Genomic DNA, 17,552 nt, shown 5'->3' with positions numbered 1-17,552 from the left:
TAAATCCCCAGCCCCCATCTGACATATCTTTGAAAGATGGAAAGCATCTTGAGAGGAAAACTCACGGCGACAGTATTTAGGGTAAGAAAAAGGTAAAGAGGGTAAAGTGGTGAGTAGTAGCTAGACAGTAGGATGCATACAGGAATTATAGAAGTTGTAAATGAATTTGTTGACTAGAATATCACTGACATAGCGAGTGGTGATTTAACATTCTTCAGACAAAGAGGAACTGTCTTAGTTACTTTTCTCATCTCTTTGACAAAATACACAGCACCCACAAGTTCAAGGAAGAAAGCTTTAGCTCAGCTCACAGTTTGTAGCAGTTACAGCCTATTGTTGGCTGGCTCTAACGTGGGGCAACATGGCAGGAGGGCATCACAGAGGATAAATAGTCCACAGAAGACAGGCAGGAGATAGCAAAACCCCAAGCAGCAGTAGCATAAGCCTGCCTTCTTTCTCTCTATATATATTCCACCCAGGCTACAAGCCTATTGATTGGTCCTACCCATAGCCAGGATGGGGCTTTCATTATCCACATTCACACACCCTAGTCCAACTACCTCCAAAAAGCCCCATCTATGAGAGCATGAGGCATTGGGGGGGCACATCTAGGTATAAGCCACAACATTCTGTCCCTGGCCCCCAAAAGATTCATATGCATCCATTTATGCAAAAATGCATTTAGTCCATCTCTAACTGTTGGCAAAGTCCTAACAATGTCAGCATAGTTGAAAAATCCAGTACTAAAGTCTCCCTCTGAGATTTAAGGCAAACTCTTAGGCATGAGCCCCTGTACAAATAAAAAGAAAGTCTAAACATTTCCAACATACAATGGTACAAGGTAAACATTTCCATTCCAAAAGGTACAAATAAGGGGGTAGAAAGGAATGGAACCAAGCCAAGTCCAAAATCTAACAGGGCAGTTATTAGGCCCTATAGTTGCATATTCAGTGTCTGGTGCAATCTATGGCAAAATGTGAACTCCAAAGGGCTTGGGTGGCTTTGTTCCTATGACACTGTTGGCAGTTGCAACTCTCATGGCTTCTCTTTTTTTTCTGGCTTCCTTCTTGTAGTTTTCCTAAAACAATCCATATTCCTGGCTTCTCCAGTCTTCTGGGGTCTCCACTGCACCTTGGACTTCACACTCACTACTTCACACACTGCCTTCTCAGGAGCATATTATCCGGCCTCCCAGACATTTTTCTCAAATCTGGGTGGAAGTCTTCCAGACTCCAAACCTATTGCTTTCTGCATGCACCTAAAACTAGCACTAAGTAGATGACACCAGGGTCTGCTGCAGGCTGGAACAGTAGGCAGACTTTCTCCACTCTTGGCTATAAGGGTCAAGGTTTTGCCGAGCACTCTAAACCCAATCGCAATGAACAAATTCTCTAGGCCACCACCATTCTAGAACATGGTGCTCTGAGGCTCTCTTCTCAAAGCAAAGTCTTCCATCTTTGCAATTTTGAGGCTGCAAAGGCCAGAGTCCTCCTGGTTCTTGTGATGTCCTCAGACCATCTTTTCTATCATCCTCTTCCTTCTCGACAACCAAGTTCTCCTCTGCTCCAGTTTTCAGTGCTCAACATTCTGGCCAAACTGAAAATGTTTTATTTATGCTTCTGGGCCTTTTGTTCTTGATTCTCAAACATATATCTGGTTAAACACCCCCAACAGTAGCCATGCTACCATTTCAACATTAGACTGCCTTGAAATTTCTACACCAGATTAATTAGTCCACTGCCTTTATTCTCTGTCTCAGGCAAAGCCTCTGGGCACAAGCAAAATGTAGATAAATTTTCTGTCAAAGCATAACCCACATGATCTGGAGTCCAACAACAAATGCAGTTCTTATTCCTCATTGAAACCACCTGAGCCTGGTCTTTACCAGCTGCATTTCTAGCATCATTCTGGTCTTCTGAGCTTTGACTAGAATCTCCCATCAAGTTCATCTTACAGAATTCTTGGGCTGCTTCTTCAACCAACTTCTTCAAATCCTTCCAAACTTTGTCTGTAAGTCAGTTCCAAAGGCTCCTGAACTACATAGTCAGGTACAGTCGCAGCAACAACCCCACTTATTTGGTACCAAAATTGGTCTTAGTTAATTTTCTCATTGCTGGGGCAAAATACATAGCGTGAACAAGTTAAAGGAAGAAAGCTTTATTTCAGCTCACAGTTTGTAGAAGTTTCAATCTACCGTTGGCTGTCTCCAAGGTAGGGTGGCATGGCAGAGTGGCATCATAGAGGAGAAATAGTCCATTGCAGGTAGGCAGGAGACAGCAAAGCAGCAAGCAGCAGCAGCAGTAGCAGCAGAAGCAACAGAAACTTGCCTTATGTCTGTCCCTTCAAATTTCATACAGGCTACAAGCCTTATTAGTGCTACTCATACCCAGGTTGGGGCTTCCATTTTTTACATTCACACACCTTAGTCCAACTACCTCCAAAAAGCCCCACCTAAGAGGGCATGAGGCTATGGGGAGCATCTAGCTACAGGTGATAACAAGGATCATTGAAAACCTTCAAGCACTTGAAGAGGGTCTTGATCAGAGCTGTCTAGGGAAGAACATTGCATTCAGTGGAAAACATAAGTAGAGAGAACTAGCCAGAAGCAAGGAATCCCACTGGGAATTCATGACAAAATTTTTAGCTTAATAGTAGTGGAAATGAGAGAAATAATAAAGTAAAAAAATGAGCAACTGGAGATGGAAAAAAACATTGTGGAGACAGACTATCAGAGTTACCAATAATTGACTGTGAGAATTGAGAAGCAAAGAGATAACAGCATTCTGAACACTGCAGACTCAGGAGCATGGTGATACCATGAATGAATGAACATAGCTATCTCAGAAGGGGATCAGGCTTGCTTGTGTGTATCTGTATTATGAGTGTTAGTTGAAGGGGATATAGACACTATTTTTAATGTTAGTAAGCCTAAGCTTTTAAGAGCTAAGTCTATAATCTCTACAAACTGTAGTTCTTTTTCTGTCTTTTCTAAAAAAGCAATTCTTGCCTTGCTCAATCTCGACTTTTTTCTCTAATGATATTGGAGAAGTAAATATTTACTGAATATGCCCTTATTTGACATAAGCTCTCCAGTGTGGTTTTAAGACACCCTACATTTTCTTTAATCATTAAACTAGCCAGAGGGAAAGAAAGAAGTTGGAGATGATGACTTGAAATTGAACATCATTTTTTAAAAAATGTCAAGTACTTGTTTTGAGTAAGATTCCAGCTGGCTAGGAAAACAAAGCTGATAACCTGGCAACAGCACTCTTAAGGGATGATTTCAGTGTCTACAGTGCCCTAGCAAGTCTTTTTCTTCTGGCCTGTCTGTTCTCCAAGTCAGAAATAGTCCCTGAAGAATTTATCCTGGATTTAACATGGTAAACAGCACGAGCAGAGATAAGAATGCACTGGGGAGACTGAAATGACTCTAGGTTAACTATCAAAGCTAGAAATCCTCATTAAAGCTGTACTTCCTGCCTCTAACTCAAGATATTGGAGAATTAACTGAAAACACTCAGCAAACCTAAGCACAACAGCAACAAAAAGGAGTCAGCCAAGAGAAGGACAGACAGCCTGGGCTAAGGGCAACTATGGGGTAAAGGGCCAACGAAAGAGGAATATCCTAAAAAAAATAGAAAAGCTATTTTTAAAGAAAAATAAATATTCCACATGTATCAGATCATGCTGGTTGCCTTTCCAATGACATTTTTCTTCCTTTTTCATTATTACTCAGGAAGCCTCCATTTTTTCAGGTGTCTACTCCTCTTCATAAGACTTACAGTTAAATCTTAGTCTGCTAAGATTGAAAAAATCCACTTTCCTTCAAAGCCATTGGCTTAAAATGAATATTAAAGTAATGTAATTCTGAACCATTAGATAAGAGAAAATCTGGTGGATGGCTTCTCTTTAGGGTTTCCTTGTTCCATGAGTCAAAACTGTGTGTAATGACACATAGAACTTGAACAACATCCTCATGTGACCATTGGGTACAAGTCAAGGTGAGAATCTGATAGCGAATCTGAGGCCAAGGGAGCTTAGATTCTTGAAGATATCCTTTAATTGCTAAATTTATCTCTCAATCTCTTATGAAGTCATCTCTTATGACTCAAATTTACTGTAAAATGCTTCACCATATACTATACGATGTTATGTATGTATGATTGGGTTGAGCTGTAACTCAGGAGGGATAAGCATTCTAATTGAAGAGTCGCTGTTCAGGAGTGGTCAGTGAACTCTGCAACCAGGAACACAGGAGCAGACTTTTGAGATTCCTATCAGGAAGTCAGTATTCCAGGGGAGCAATAATATTCATTTCTGTTACCTGTATTTTGCTCAATAACCTATACTGTACTAGTTAGAATACTAAATATCAGAAAAGAGTTTTTCATGATTAAAATATCAGCCTGTTCACCAGTGTGATAGATGTTAAAATTGGTATCTCTGTTGTGGAAGTAAATGTACTCAAGGAATATGGATTAGCCAAACTACATTGTAAACACTTCCTTTTGTACCAGGAAAAACTGAAAGCTTTTCCTCTAAGGATGCTTCCTTTTGACACTTTTATTGGACACAATACAGGAAGTGATAGCCAGAGCATAAGAAAAGAGACCATCAAACCAGGAAAGTGGAAAAGAAACTGTTCTTGTTTTCAGAAGATATAATCTTGTGTATAGAAAACCCGAGACTCACCCAAACACTGTTTAAACTAGTGAACAAATTTAGTGAAGTTGCAGGATACAAAATCAGTGCACATGAACCAGTAGCAATTCTACAAACTAGTATAAGCCACCTGAAAAAGATATAAAGAGAACAATCTCATTTATAATAGCTACAAAAAATAAATTGCTCAGGAATTAACTGAACCATGCAGGTGAAAGGTCATTGCAATAGAAACTACAAAACACTGATGAAGGAAATCAAAGAGGATACAAATGAATGGATAGATGTCCCACTGACTGAAGAATTAAGATTGTTAAAGTATCCATACCATCCAAAAAAAACTACAGACTCAATGTAATCCTTACCAAAAAAAATGCAAATCATCATACATTTACAAAGAAAAAAAATCCTGAAATTCACATGGAAATACAAAAGACCACAAATAGGTAAAGTAATCTTGAACAAAGCTGGAGAAATTATACTACATGACTTCAAAATATACTAAAAACTATAGTAACTAACACTGCAGGTGATTGGCGTGAAAACAGACATACAGACCAATGAAGAACAGAAGCCCAGAGACAATCCCACACTAACACAGCCAATTGATTTTTCACAAATGAGTGAAGGACACACAGCGGAGAAATGACAATCTTTTCAATAAATGATGCTAGGAAAATGGGTAGTCACAAGCAAAAAATGAACCCAGACTCCTATCACCACCAGTTAAGAGCAATGGCTCAAGACGAAACCATCAGAAGACATAAACAAAAGACAAGGGCATGGGCCTCAGCAGAGACTTTTTCATATGACCCCAAATGCACAGGCCAAAAAAGAAAAATTCACAAATGAAATTGCATCAAGCTGAAAACCTGCAAAGCAAATAAAATAACCAACTAAGCAAAGAGACAACTCATCAGAATGGAGAAAGTCTTTGTAAACCATAAATCTAGACATGGATTACTATCCAGCATAAGTAAGGAATTCAAACAGCTCAACAGCAAAAAGATCCCAAGTAATCCAATTTAAAATAGAGCTAGAGGTCTTTATAAAAATTTCTGAAAAGAAAACACAAATGACCAACATGTATGGGGAAAACATGAACAGTATCATTAATTAGCAGGAAATGCACATCAAAGTCACAGTGATATCTCATTCAAGTTAGAATAGCTGTTATAAAAAAGACAAAAAATGCTAATGATACAGACAAAGGGAAACTCTTATGTAAATTAGTACATCCATTATGGAAAACGCTATGAATATTCCTGAAAACCCCCTTATTGGGTATATAGCCAAAGAAAATGAAACCAGCATATTGAAGAGACTTACATTCCTATGATCTTTCTTGCACTATCCACAATAACTAGAATAAGGAATTAATCTAAGCATCTATGAACAAATGAATAGATAAAGAAAATGTGGCATATGTATACATTAAATACTACTAAGCTATTTTTAAAAACATGAAATCCTGTCATTTGCAGCAAGGTAAATAGAACTCAAGTTTATTACCGGTACATGAAATAAGTCAGGCACAGAAAGACAAATATCACATAGTCTTTCCCACACCTCAGAACTAAGAAAGTTGATCTCATAGTGCTTGAAAGTAAACTAGCAGTTACCAGAAACTGGGAGGGCAGGGAGGAAGATGGTGAGGAGGTGACATAATAAAGCAGTTAGGTAGGAGCAATAAATTCTGGGATTTGATAGTACAGCAGGGTGAATATATTTAGCAAAGAGAGGAGTTTGAATATACTGTCCCTCCTGTCTTAGTCATTCTGTCATTGTTGGGATAGAAAACCAGACACCCACAATTTAAAGCAGGAAAGGTTTATCATGACTCAGAGTTTGTTGAGGTTTCAGTCCATAGGTGGCTGGCTCCAAGGCAGGGTGGCACAGCAGAGGGGTAGGACAGCAGACAGATAGCTCTGGCAGGGCAGAAGCAAGAAAAAAGAGATCAAGGGAGGAGGAGGAGATACACCCTTCCAGGCCACACCCCAGTGATCCAACTCCTCTGACAAAGTTTTACCTCCTTGCATCACATTTAGGTATGAACGTGTCAGTGGACTAATCCACTGATAAGTATTATATCCCCATGGTCTAATCATCTCCTCAAAATCCCACCTCTGTGTACAAGAGGCTTCAGGGGAAGATCTATGTACAAACCATAACACTCACCATAAAGAAATGATAAAGTAGTAGATATTTACCCCAAATTGATCGTTACCTCATGTACACATAAACCAAAGCATCACATTGTATTTCATAGGTATGTACAAATATTTTATCAATCAAAAAATTAAATGACTTATTTTCTTTAAATTCTAGCAGATCTGAACCCTATACTCCTTGGGATTTTGCCCCAGACTAAGTTCCTAAACAACACGATCTGTAGCCATGGAATTTAGGATTCTGGTTGCCTGGAAACACCTGCAAGCATGGCAGAATCCTATCTCGGGAATCTTGGCATTTTGCCCTCAAAAATTCTTTCATGCAACACAGAGGTCAAAAATGGTAAATGGGTAGTGAGCTGGGATTTACTCAAACTTTATAACAAGCTATATAAACTTTTAGTATACTTGCTTACTAATAAATGTTTGGTAAATATCTATGAGTGTCAGTGTATTGACATTATTTTGCAATACCACCCAAAGTTTGGGTTGCTTATTTTGAGAATAATAAATTTTACTTATTATTAAAGCCAGTCGACTCAGGATTTCCTATTACTTGCTGCTTACATCATTCCAGCATCAGTTCACCAGATATCTCAGAACTTAGTTTCAGGAGCAGGTGCTCTGTGAGAGGCTTTTTACTCAGTCAAATATATTGTAAGAGGAAAAGGCATAGGATGGAAAATCATGACAGAAAGTTTCTGGCCCACCTTGTGCTGGGTTTGCAGATTTCATTCAAGGCTTGAGTGAATGCCAAAGTAGCAAATGAGAAGTGTGCTGCTAAAGTCAGATGGCTTGGGTTGTTCTGACTTCATTACTTACTAGCTCTGAGATCTTGCTAAGCCTGAATTCTCTTACCTTTAAAATGGGCTAGCACCTCTTTACACCACTGTCATCAAAATTTAAAGAGACATGCCATGTTCAACCTTTAACACAATACCTGACATGGTAAATACTAAATAAATACCATCATCATAATCTCCAAAATAAGAGATTGAGTCTGAATAACCACTGCACTCTTTCTAAATTTTTTAAAATTTTATTTTCATTCTAGTATTCTACAAAGAGAACATTAACAAGAAAGGGTAAAAAATCACCTGCTCTAAACCCCCTGTCAACCCTTGGGCTAGCACTGGCATTTATTCCTTTATTGGTACAAACTTTTGCGAGCCTATTATGAGTTACAGTGGGTATCTTTGAGAAGTTCTCAGTCTTACAAGGCAACCAAGAATGCATGTTCTTTCCCCTAAAACCTAAAATTTCTGCTTATCTAGGCATCCTTACCTTTTGTAATAGACTTTTCAGAAAATAGGTCTTTGCAACAAATTAGTATTTCATGCTACACAAATCTGTGCCCTAACTTTGAACCCTTCAGTCAGTGTGGAGATGAACTTTATCCATCTGCCAATGGTGAGGGAAAAACAGCTATGAGAGCTGAAAAGCCTTGCAGAGAGAAGGGGAATTGTTGCAAGACAAAAGCTTTAGTGCCATTATATACAACCACAGTGACATAGGATTTGAAACAGCACACCACAAAGACCTACACCAGAAAAAAATGTGCCAAAAGGATCTGGAGGAAAAAATGTGCAAGAAGGCTCTAGAGGAAAGCCACTTCTTTAAAATTCCTAATTTTTTCCCCATTCTTTTCCACAAGGGTTCAGTTTAAATTTGCTCCTTAGTCAAGAAAGATAATATTTTCCTTTTAATCATAAAACACTGGTTATAAATTGGACTCTTTTTATCAAATGTATTATACTACACATAAGAGCATAGTGTGCTTGGCAACCCAGACAAGGCCTCCATGTGCTTGGAACCCCACACTTCCAACACCATCTGCAGGCAGTCCTCTCTCTCCAACTTGTCAGGGTGATTGGCAGGAGGGATTCATGAGCCGAGATGCTTCATTAACTGGCAGAGACTCTCCAGCACCAGTGAAACATCTGTATTAGCCAAACAGAGTGCAAAGTAAATAGTTAACTGAGTCTGAACACATGTTTAAGTCATATTCCCAGTGTACTTAAAACAAAACCTGTTTCTGTAAAATCCTACTGGATCTACAGTTTAGCATTCACTACCAGTGCTGGTGTCATTTAAGAGTAGTTTAAATCTGTGGCTGCATCTCAGAGATGAATCTTAGATCTTTAAGTTGTTAGTGCCCAAAAGAGATGTATAGAAAGGAACTGAAAATGAGCCAGCCTTGATCTTGTCCTGAAATTTCCTCACCTTTCTCCGTGGTGGAAAAACAACCTCAGCATGGACTGTACTTTGAAATCTTCCTCTGAAATAGTCTGTAAGTAAAAAGTGGTTATCCTGGGAGGATTTTGTGAACCACAAGTGAAATTTTTTTAAAGTCAAAGTCTTCTACTTTTGAAAGGATTGAAATCAAGTGTTTTAAGTTTAGTTCCTGAGTTTAGGTTTACTAGGAGGCTGGTTGAAAAATATGCATTAGGACAAATTGGAAAGGTAGGGTGGTGGCCAGACCAGTGAATCACTGGGACAGGAGCCATGTGGGCTTAGCTATGATGTTCGCTAAGGAAAGCAGTCCAGGAGGGTGTTACAGGGAAGACCAGGACTCAAGGCTCAAAGCGATAGTAGTGCTCTGAATTATGCTCATTGAAGTTAGTTATTTTGTCATTATTGGGACAAAATACTCAACAGCCATAGCTTACAGAGGAGAGGTTTATTTTGGCTAGTGTCTCATTCCGTGGTTGGCCAGCTGCAAGGCAGAAATGGAGTGGCAGAGAGGTATGGGGAATAAAATCCTCCTTTCATCACAGCGACCAGGAGGCAGAGACAGAAAGGGGAGTCAAGACAGACAGATATGCTCTTCCAGTGATGCACCTCTTGCAAACAGCGCCAACTTCTAACAGCACGTTAAACTGTGAATTCGTCAGTGGATTAACCCACTGGCGAATATAGTGTCCCGGTGATCCAATCCCCTGGCTAAAGCCACACCTCTGCACACATGAAGCTTTTGGGTAGACACTCAAGATCCAAGCCATACCACACAGTATCAAGGTAAACTCTTGCTCTCACTAAACCAGAATTCCCACTGAACAGGCTTAGAGCAAGAGGCAAGGGACAGGAGTTCCAGGTGATGGGTGACACTTCTGGTTGAAAGAAAGATCTGGGCCAGTAACCAAAGGTACAGAAACAAAGAGATTGAAGACATTCAAGACATTTAGCCCCAAAATAAGTGAGGTGTCACTAAGATCCGTCCCAGATGGGTACCACAAAGCAAACAGAACATCAAATGGGCTGAGCATATCATTGTGCTTTTGGTGGAGAGAAACACTGCGTATGGTGATTAGGTAGTCACTGAGGGGCTCATTGCAGATACCACCAGCTTACAGTAGAAGATAAATTCCAAACCCCCATCTGTGGAAGGCAGAAGTGTCCTCACATTTATATTGGCAGACTTTTCCAGTGTTTGCCCAGGAATTAAGTGATCTGAAGTGTCAAGAAAACATGTATTTGGCCATGCATTGGAACAAAAAATGATCTCTCTTTGTGAAGTTTGCTTTTACCTGTACAGGGAAATAAACTAATACAGTCACCCCCAACTGTGACTTACAAATGTTATTATGAAGAAAATGGAAGCAAGGAATGAAATCAAAGGAAGCTCATAAATATGACTTGTCCCACCCTGCTCCTAACACTCTAGCCTCAATTTAAACGTATTGATATCCAGAGGATTGGAAAAAAAATATCATATCTGCCATTAAGCTGTTAAGAAATCCCTTTACTTTTACATCAAATATCCTGGACAGAAAAGTAGAGAATATTTAATTATTTATTCAGTCATTAGCAAATATTTATTGAGCCTCAACAACACATGAGGCTCAGACAATTCAATAATCTAGGGACAGCTCCCTAGTAAGAGTTATTGACACTAGGTCAAGTGAAGCCCCCCCCCCATTAGAAAATATCTCCAGAAAGTTGAACTCTCAACTCCTAAGTCCAGTGAATTAGAAAAAGAATAGAAAACCTTCAGTTGCTCCAGTTTCTTCACGGAATTTCCACTGTTTTCTAACTGCTGTTAAGTGGAGAATAAACAACTGCATTAGGTGAGTCAGCTAGTTAGAACACCTAAGTGTACTTATCCCAGCCACGGGACACCAGGCACAGATAACTGTTGTTCTAAAGAACTGCCAAATGCATGTTTGGTAGTATTTCTTATTTCAAGAATGAAGAGAATTTACAGTAAAAGCCCAACAACAAAAGTCCTAGTTTATGTACCATTTTCTATGTATGAGTCACTGTGCAAATTGTTGTACTTATACAGTAGCCCTGACTTTTGTACCAATATAGAAAGGTATCAGTTAATCTGTACCATGTGGGCACAGTGCCTTTTCACCACATTTGTTTACACATTTACTGGGACTCCATGTAAGATGTATAGGACCCATGAAGATGTGTAGGGCCAGAATTACCTTTCATGCATGGCAAAGAAACACAGACCCATTAAAAGGTCACCCACATATTTGGTAAAAGGGCTGCTTAACTATAAATCATCACACCAACCAGTTAGAGCAGTAGTTCTTGACCAGAGGTGTTTGCCCCTTGCAAAAGATACTTTACAAGGTCTGGACATGTTTTTGACTGTCACAACTGGGCTACCATTACTGACACCTCCTTGCAAAGGCCAGGGATATTACTAAATATTTTACAATGCAAGGGATATCCCCTCACAACAAATAATTATTTGTTCCCAATTTTTAATAGCTCTGAGGCTGAGAAATTATGAGACTGATGCAACCTTCTGTGGTGACCAGCAGCACCTCACTAATTTATCATCCAGGCTTCTGCATGTGGCTAGAATAAGGAAAAGTTAAACTCACAAAAATTATTTCATATGTATGCCACTGAACTTGTAACCATAGCTTTACTGGTCACAAATGGAAGACTTGCAAAATTTTGTTCATAATCTCGTAGAAAAAAGTTAGTATTTCATAGCCTCAGTCAATGGATCCCTAAGATGAGAACCAGATTCTAGAATTTTTATCATCTGCACTCATTTCAGCTATATCCAAATTAAATATTGAAAATCCATGAGGAACTGATTTCTAGAGCAATTTGCCAAAAATCGTGAATTTTTTTTTTAACTTTTTAAAGACAAGGAACACACATTCACGTCACCAAAGAATTCACTGCCCTCATCTGGGCTATGTAATATACTGTGGTAAGAAGAAAAGGTATAATTTTCCCAAATGCCATTTGATCAAAGGCAGTTTCTGGGTTACTATATAAAAACAACAATAACAATAATAGTCACCCCCAAAGCAGTGTGACAATATCACAATCTTTGAGATTGTTAAAGATTTTAAGACTTGACAGCTGTCTTCATCTCTGCCAGACGTTATAACAAAATGCCTTAGACTGGGTAATTCGTTAGTACTAGAAATGTATTTTTTGCCATTCTGGAGGCTGGGAAGTCCAAGATGAAGGCATCAGTAGATTTGATGTCAGGTGCAGGCTGGGCCTTTTCTTCATAAATAGTGCTTTCTAGTGCACCGTCCATGATAGAAAGGACAGGAGGGACAATTACGCTTTTATAAGGGAATAAATTCCTACTCAAAGTCACCACCTCTTAAAACTAACATATTAGAGATCAAGTTCCAACATGAATTTTGGATGAAACCAATATCTAGACACAGCAGCATTTAATAGGGTTTTTCTTTGTTTAAAATCTAGGCCCATTTTTCCCCTTGAGGACACTGAAGAGAGGTAACATTTTACACAGGACTTGGTGAATATGAATACAGCCTGCCCCTTCCTCTACAAACGTGGCAATATTGTCATTGCTTAAATGAAAATTACTACTCTCATTTGAATGTCTAATATTTTAATATTACTTATGTTATCTAACTTTACCATTTTATAACTGAGAGGTAATAAATGGATATAAATCTTTTTTCTTAATTAGAAATAGAGAAAAAAATCATAGTTCCATTTTATTTTTGGTTTAAAATATTTCTAAAAACATGAACATAATTTATTAATGCTACTTTGAAAAATATAAAAAGAGAGTTCTACTTTCTTAGGAATATTTAATTCTCAATTCAGATAGGTGGTATGATTGTTCATGTTAAGCCTTATAAAATAAACCACTGCTATTTAAATGTCAAGCAGAGTCAAATTTGTTTCTGAGCCAGAATTTGACATTAAATATAATGTAGTGCCAGGCATTATTCTTTATTTTAGTTCTGGGTGAAGATATTTAGTGGAATCTTGGAGATTAAGGAAGATAGAGATCACTTCATGTATATCAGAAATTGAACATATTTGTATATAAAAAGAGATAAAATAACTTGTTAAAAATATGGTTAACTTAACCTTTCCCTTGGATACTAGTATGTACAAAATGTATACATATTTAACAAAGATTTAAACAAACATTCACCAATAGCAATAAATATTTACTAAGATAATTATAATTCTTGATAGATTTGCTAAATGATCCAGCTAACTGCATAATTTTTCATAATATTTATACACACCATGCCTACTATATAACACATGCAACAGAGTACATTAATTCTCTGAAGTGTCTGCATAGGTCAATAGAATAATAAACTTCAGCCATGCATTATAAAGATGGAATGCAGATGTGACTTTCTTGTTACTCTAAATCATATGACTTCTACCCTGAAATATTGAGTGATTTACACCTCAAAGATAAATTATCAAGCTACTGATTGTGCTTCTCAGTGTCAGGAAACGTGAAATAACAAGAAGGCAATGGTCACAAAACCATATTTCTCTATCCATACTGTTACAGACATGAAAACAAGCCTTAAAATTTAAGGAGAAATTTGGGCTGCTTCAGAGCATGTATATCTATGCCTCTTTTTATTCCAGTTTATTTGGTTTTGTGAGATCATCTTATATGGTATCCTGGGACTCTTTGCTATAAAGTGCCTTTTGTTTTGGACCTAGTGACATGAAAAGTGGATGAATATAGAGGACATGGCAAGGGGGAAGAGAAATGAAAATTCACTCAGTATAATATAAAATGTCTTGCTCCAATAAATTACAGAATTAATGATTTTTGAAAACTAATTCCAGAGGTAAAATGTCCTTTAGGGACAAATAAAAATGTCTGATTTCTTAATTTGTCAGTATTTATCACAAACTCAAAGATTCTGAGGATAATACATTTTTCTTTTAAATTCTACAAAATGAGAGGAACAAACAGCTTAAACTGCCTCTAACACATCATCCATAAACAATCAGTATGAAACAAAGCTATGAGAGCCAATACTAGCACATCGATATCATGGAAACTAAATGGATTTTTAAAATCACTCTATGTAACTCTATATATAGATATGAGATGTGGTTCAAAACTATGGTGTGTGTCTAAATTTAAAAACTACTACAATAAAGCTTACACTGCCATTCATTCCCTTCAAAATACTCTCCCTCACCTTGAAAAAAAAAAACTTATTACATTGTTTTTGCCACTTTCTGAAGTAATTCTGGAAGTCTTGTTTCATGAGTGTCTCTTGTTGCCCTGTTATGGCTGCCTTCCTGTCCTAAATTGACTCAAAATGTTTATCTTTCACAGTTTACCTATCAAGGTCATTTTGGCTGTGGGAAAGAACCAGAAGTTGTCCAGGGACAGATCTGGTGAACAAGGTGGATGCGGACATACTGTGATGTTTTTATGAGCTGCCTTTCTGTTGGATGGTACTCCACACATACATTCACTGTGTTTTTATCACATCTTACAGACATACTTATGAAATAGGATTTTCAGAACTATTCAGAAAGTGGCAAAAATGATGATAAGTGTTTTCAAGAGAAGGGTAGCATTTTGAGGTGGATTAATCACTTTTACTATAATCAAGTTTTTAACAAATTTTTAATATTCACATCTTTTTTGATCATCCCTTGTATTACACTCTTTAGATGTGCATTATTATGGTCATAATCACTAAATTTCCTAATGTTTCTTCCACAAACATTTATTTAGCACCTAGTATGTACCAGACACATTTGTAGCCTTGGCATGTTTTTCTCTGTCCTCTACGTCTTACCTCTAGCAACACCATTTACACTTTATGAGAATGATTAACTCAGATCTGGTTCCTCCACTAGATTTATAGTCCTTGAAAGCAGAATTTTATTCATCAGAGCCTTTTCCAGACAGAGCTTTTCAGGGGAGATATTTGGATAAATTCCAAAAGTGACTATCAGTAATAACAGTACAATGATAATTAAAGTATTAAGAAAGTGGAGGAAAATAAGAAGGTGGAAATGTGAAGGCACCACTAACTGCCAGCATTCTGTATTTATTCTCCCACGTACTCTATCACAGCACTATGGTGTGGGTAATATTATCAAAGGGGTCAAAATACTCAACACTCACAACTTAGTGGAAGGAAGGCTTATTTTCTAGTTTTTGGAAGATTCAAGCCATGGTTGGTTGACACCAAGACAGAAACAGTGCGGTAGGAAAGGCCTGGTGAAGGAAAGCTACATGCCTGTGCCTAAGTTAATTTTCTCACTGCTGAGATAAAATACCCAACACCCAAAGTTAAAGGAAGAGTAGATTTTTGCAGTTCACTGTAGAGGGTTCACTTCATAGTTGGCTGGCTCTAAGGTCTCTACCCAGAGGGGTACTGCAGAGCAGGCAGGCAGAAAGTATTAAATACTGAGCAACAAGCGAGAAGCAATGATAGCCCTCATCTGTCTCCTGTGTTCTATCCAGGCTGTCCACCTTAACGGGGGGTAGCACTCACACCCTTAATGCTAGCATCGTGCCATATTTCAGTACCAGCCTCACATCCTTGATTTCAGCATCTCACACTCTAGATCCAGCCACCTCTGAAAAGCCCAGCTTGTGACAGACTGAGGCTTTGGGGGGCACATCTAGACATAAGCTATTACACCCATGGCAGCCAGGGAAAAAATCAAGAAGGAAAGATCTGGGTGCAAGAACACACCATTCAAGGTCATGCCCCTAGTGATCTGTTTCCAGTCAGGCCCCGCCTCCTAACACATCTTTATCCATGAAATTTCAAGTGGGTTAGTTCAATGAAGAGCATAGTTAGGGGCTGGGGATTTAGCTCAGCGGCAAAGCACCTTCCTGGCAGGTGCAAGGTCATGAGTTCGATTCCTGGTACAGAAAGAAAACCAAAAAAAAAAAAAAAGAGCACAGTGATCCATACCCCAATCATCTTCTAAAAGGCCCACCTCTAAACACATGAGACTTCGGGAGGCACATTCCAGATCAGAACGATAATATTCCACCCTGGCCCCCAAAGGCTTATGCCCATCTCATTATGTAAAATATACTGTTCCCATATCTAACAGTCGCTGAGGTCTTAACAGTTCCAGCATTGCTAAAAAGTCCAAAGTCTCCTCTGACATTCAAGGCACACTCTTTGCTGCGAGTCTCTGTGAAGGTTAAAATGAAACCCAAATACTTCCAAGATACAGTGGCATAGAGTAAATATTCCCATTCTGAAAGGGACAAATTGGAAGATAGAAATGAGTCAGGCCAAAGCAACACTGAAACCCAGCAGGGAAAATATTAAATCCTGTAGCTTCATGTCTAGCACCTAGGGCAGGGTGTGGAAGAGATGCGCTTCAGAGGACTTGGGTAATGCGTCACCTATGGCCTCTTGGTTAGAGTTCACATGGCCTGTGTCTTGGGCAGGCTCCACCAGATGTCAAGTATTCTTTATAATAACATATCAGAGTTTGGGAAAGATGTTTCTAAAATAAAACATACATGGTCAATACTCTCCCTCCCCCCTTTCCCCCCACAGACATCCTCATGCACCTAACATGAGTTGCACCTTTCCCATCTTTTCCCTGACAAAGGACGAGGAGGCCTTACAGGAGCTTCCCAAGCATTTGCAAATGTCATACTTTCATTCTCAGTTGGCTATAAGGCCATCATAAGCTGGATGTGCCTTTGGAATGTGCTTCACATGTAAATAACATTGTAACTTTTACTACAGAAGGAAAAGTTTAGCAAATACACTCTATGGTTTTAAAAAGCTGTTTAATCTGCAAATTTGCAATTTGTTTGTATCACAGTTTTACAATGCAGACAATTTCTAGGCATTTCTGCCTCCCATACAAGAAGTACGAAAGCTCAGCAACACTGGAGCTCATGAGGGACCTCAGTTACCCTATCCCTTCTGCCCAAACTCTGGGAACTCCTTGAACACAAAAGCCCAGATCTTCAGAAATATAGTTTGCTTTTTAGTAAAAAGAAAGACATAAAAAGTTCTATCTGCCATTTTAAATTTTCATGTCCAAACACATTCTGAAAATGAAAAAGGTCATTTTTTCTCATGTAAGTGTTTTCAGCTCTGCTGCATACAGCTCTCACCTACTGAAATTTCTGCAGCAGGCATTTTTCTCTAGAAAGTACAAAAGAAATAAATAAAACATGCCTCAGTATGTCTGATGTCTTGAATTCATTCTAGGAAGGGGCCTTGATTTACACTTACAGATTAGTTTATCTTTATAGATCCAAAGACTAAAAGAAATTGACAGACAAATAAGAATTCACCAACAAACTGGAAAAAATTTATCTACAATAACAATTCTAATATGCTTAATAATGTAAAATTAAGAATTTGATACCACTAATTCTACAGCTCTCACTAGCTTAAACCATCCATGGTTCCCTGCCCTCCTGACTAGACTAGGAAACAGAGCTGCACTGTCTGATTCCAAGCCGTCCTTATTCAGGAC

This window comes from Chinchilla lanigera, unplaced genomic scaffold, assembly GCF_000276665.1.
Source record: "Chinchilla lanigera isolate Chin_1 unplaced genomic scaffold, ChiLan1.0 scaffold00017, whole genome shotgun sequence".
In the NCBI taxonomy this organism is placed as follows: domain Eukaryota; kingdom Metazoa; phylum Chordata; class Mammalia; order Rodentia; family Chinchillidae; genus Chinchilla; species Chinchilla lanigera.
This window is presented reverse-complemented; position numbering follows the sequence as displayed.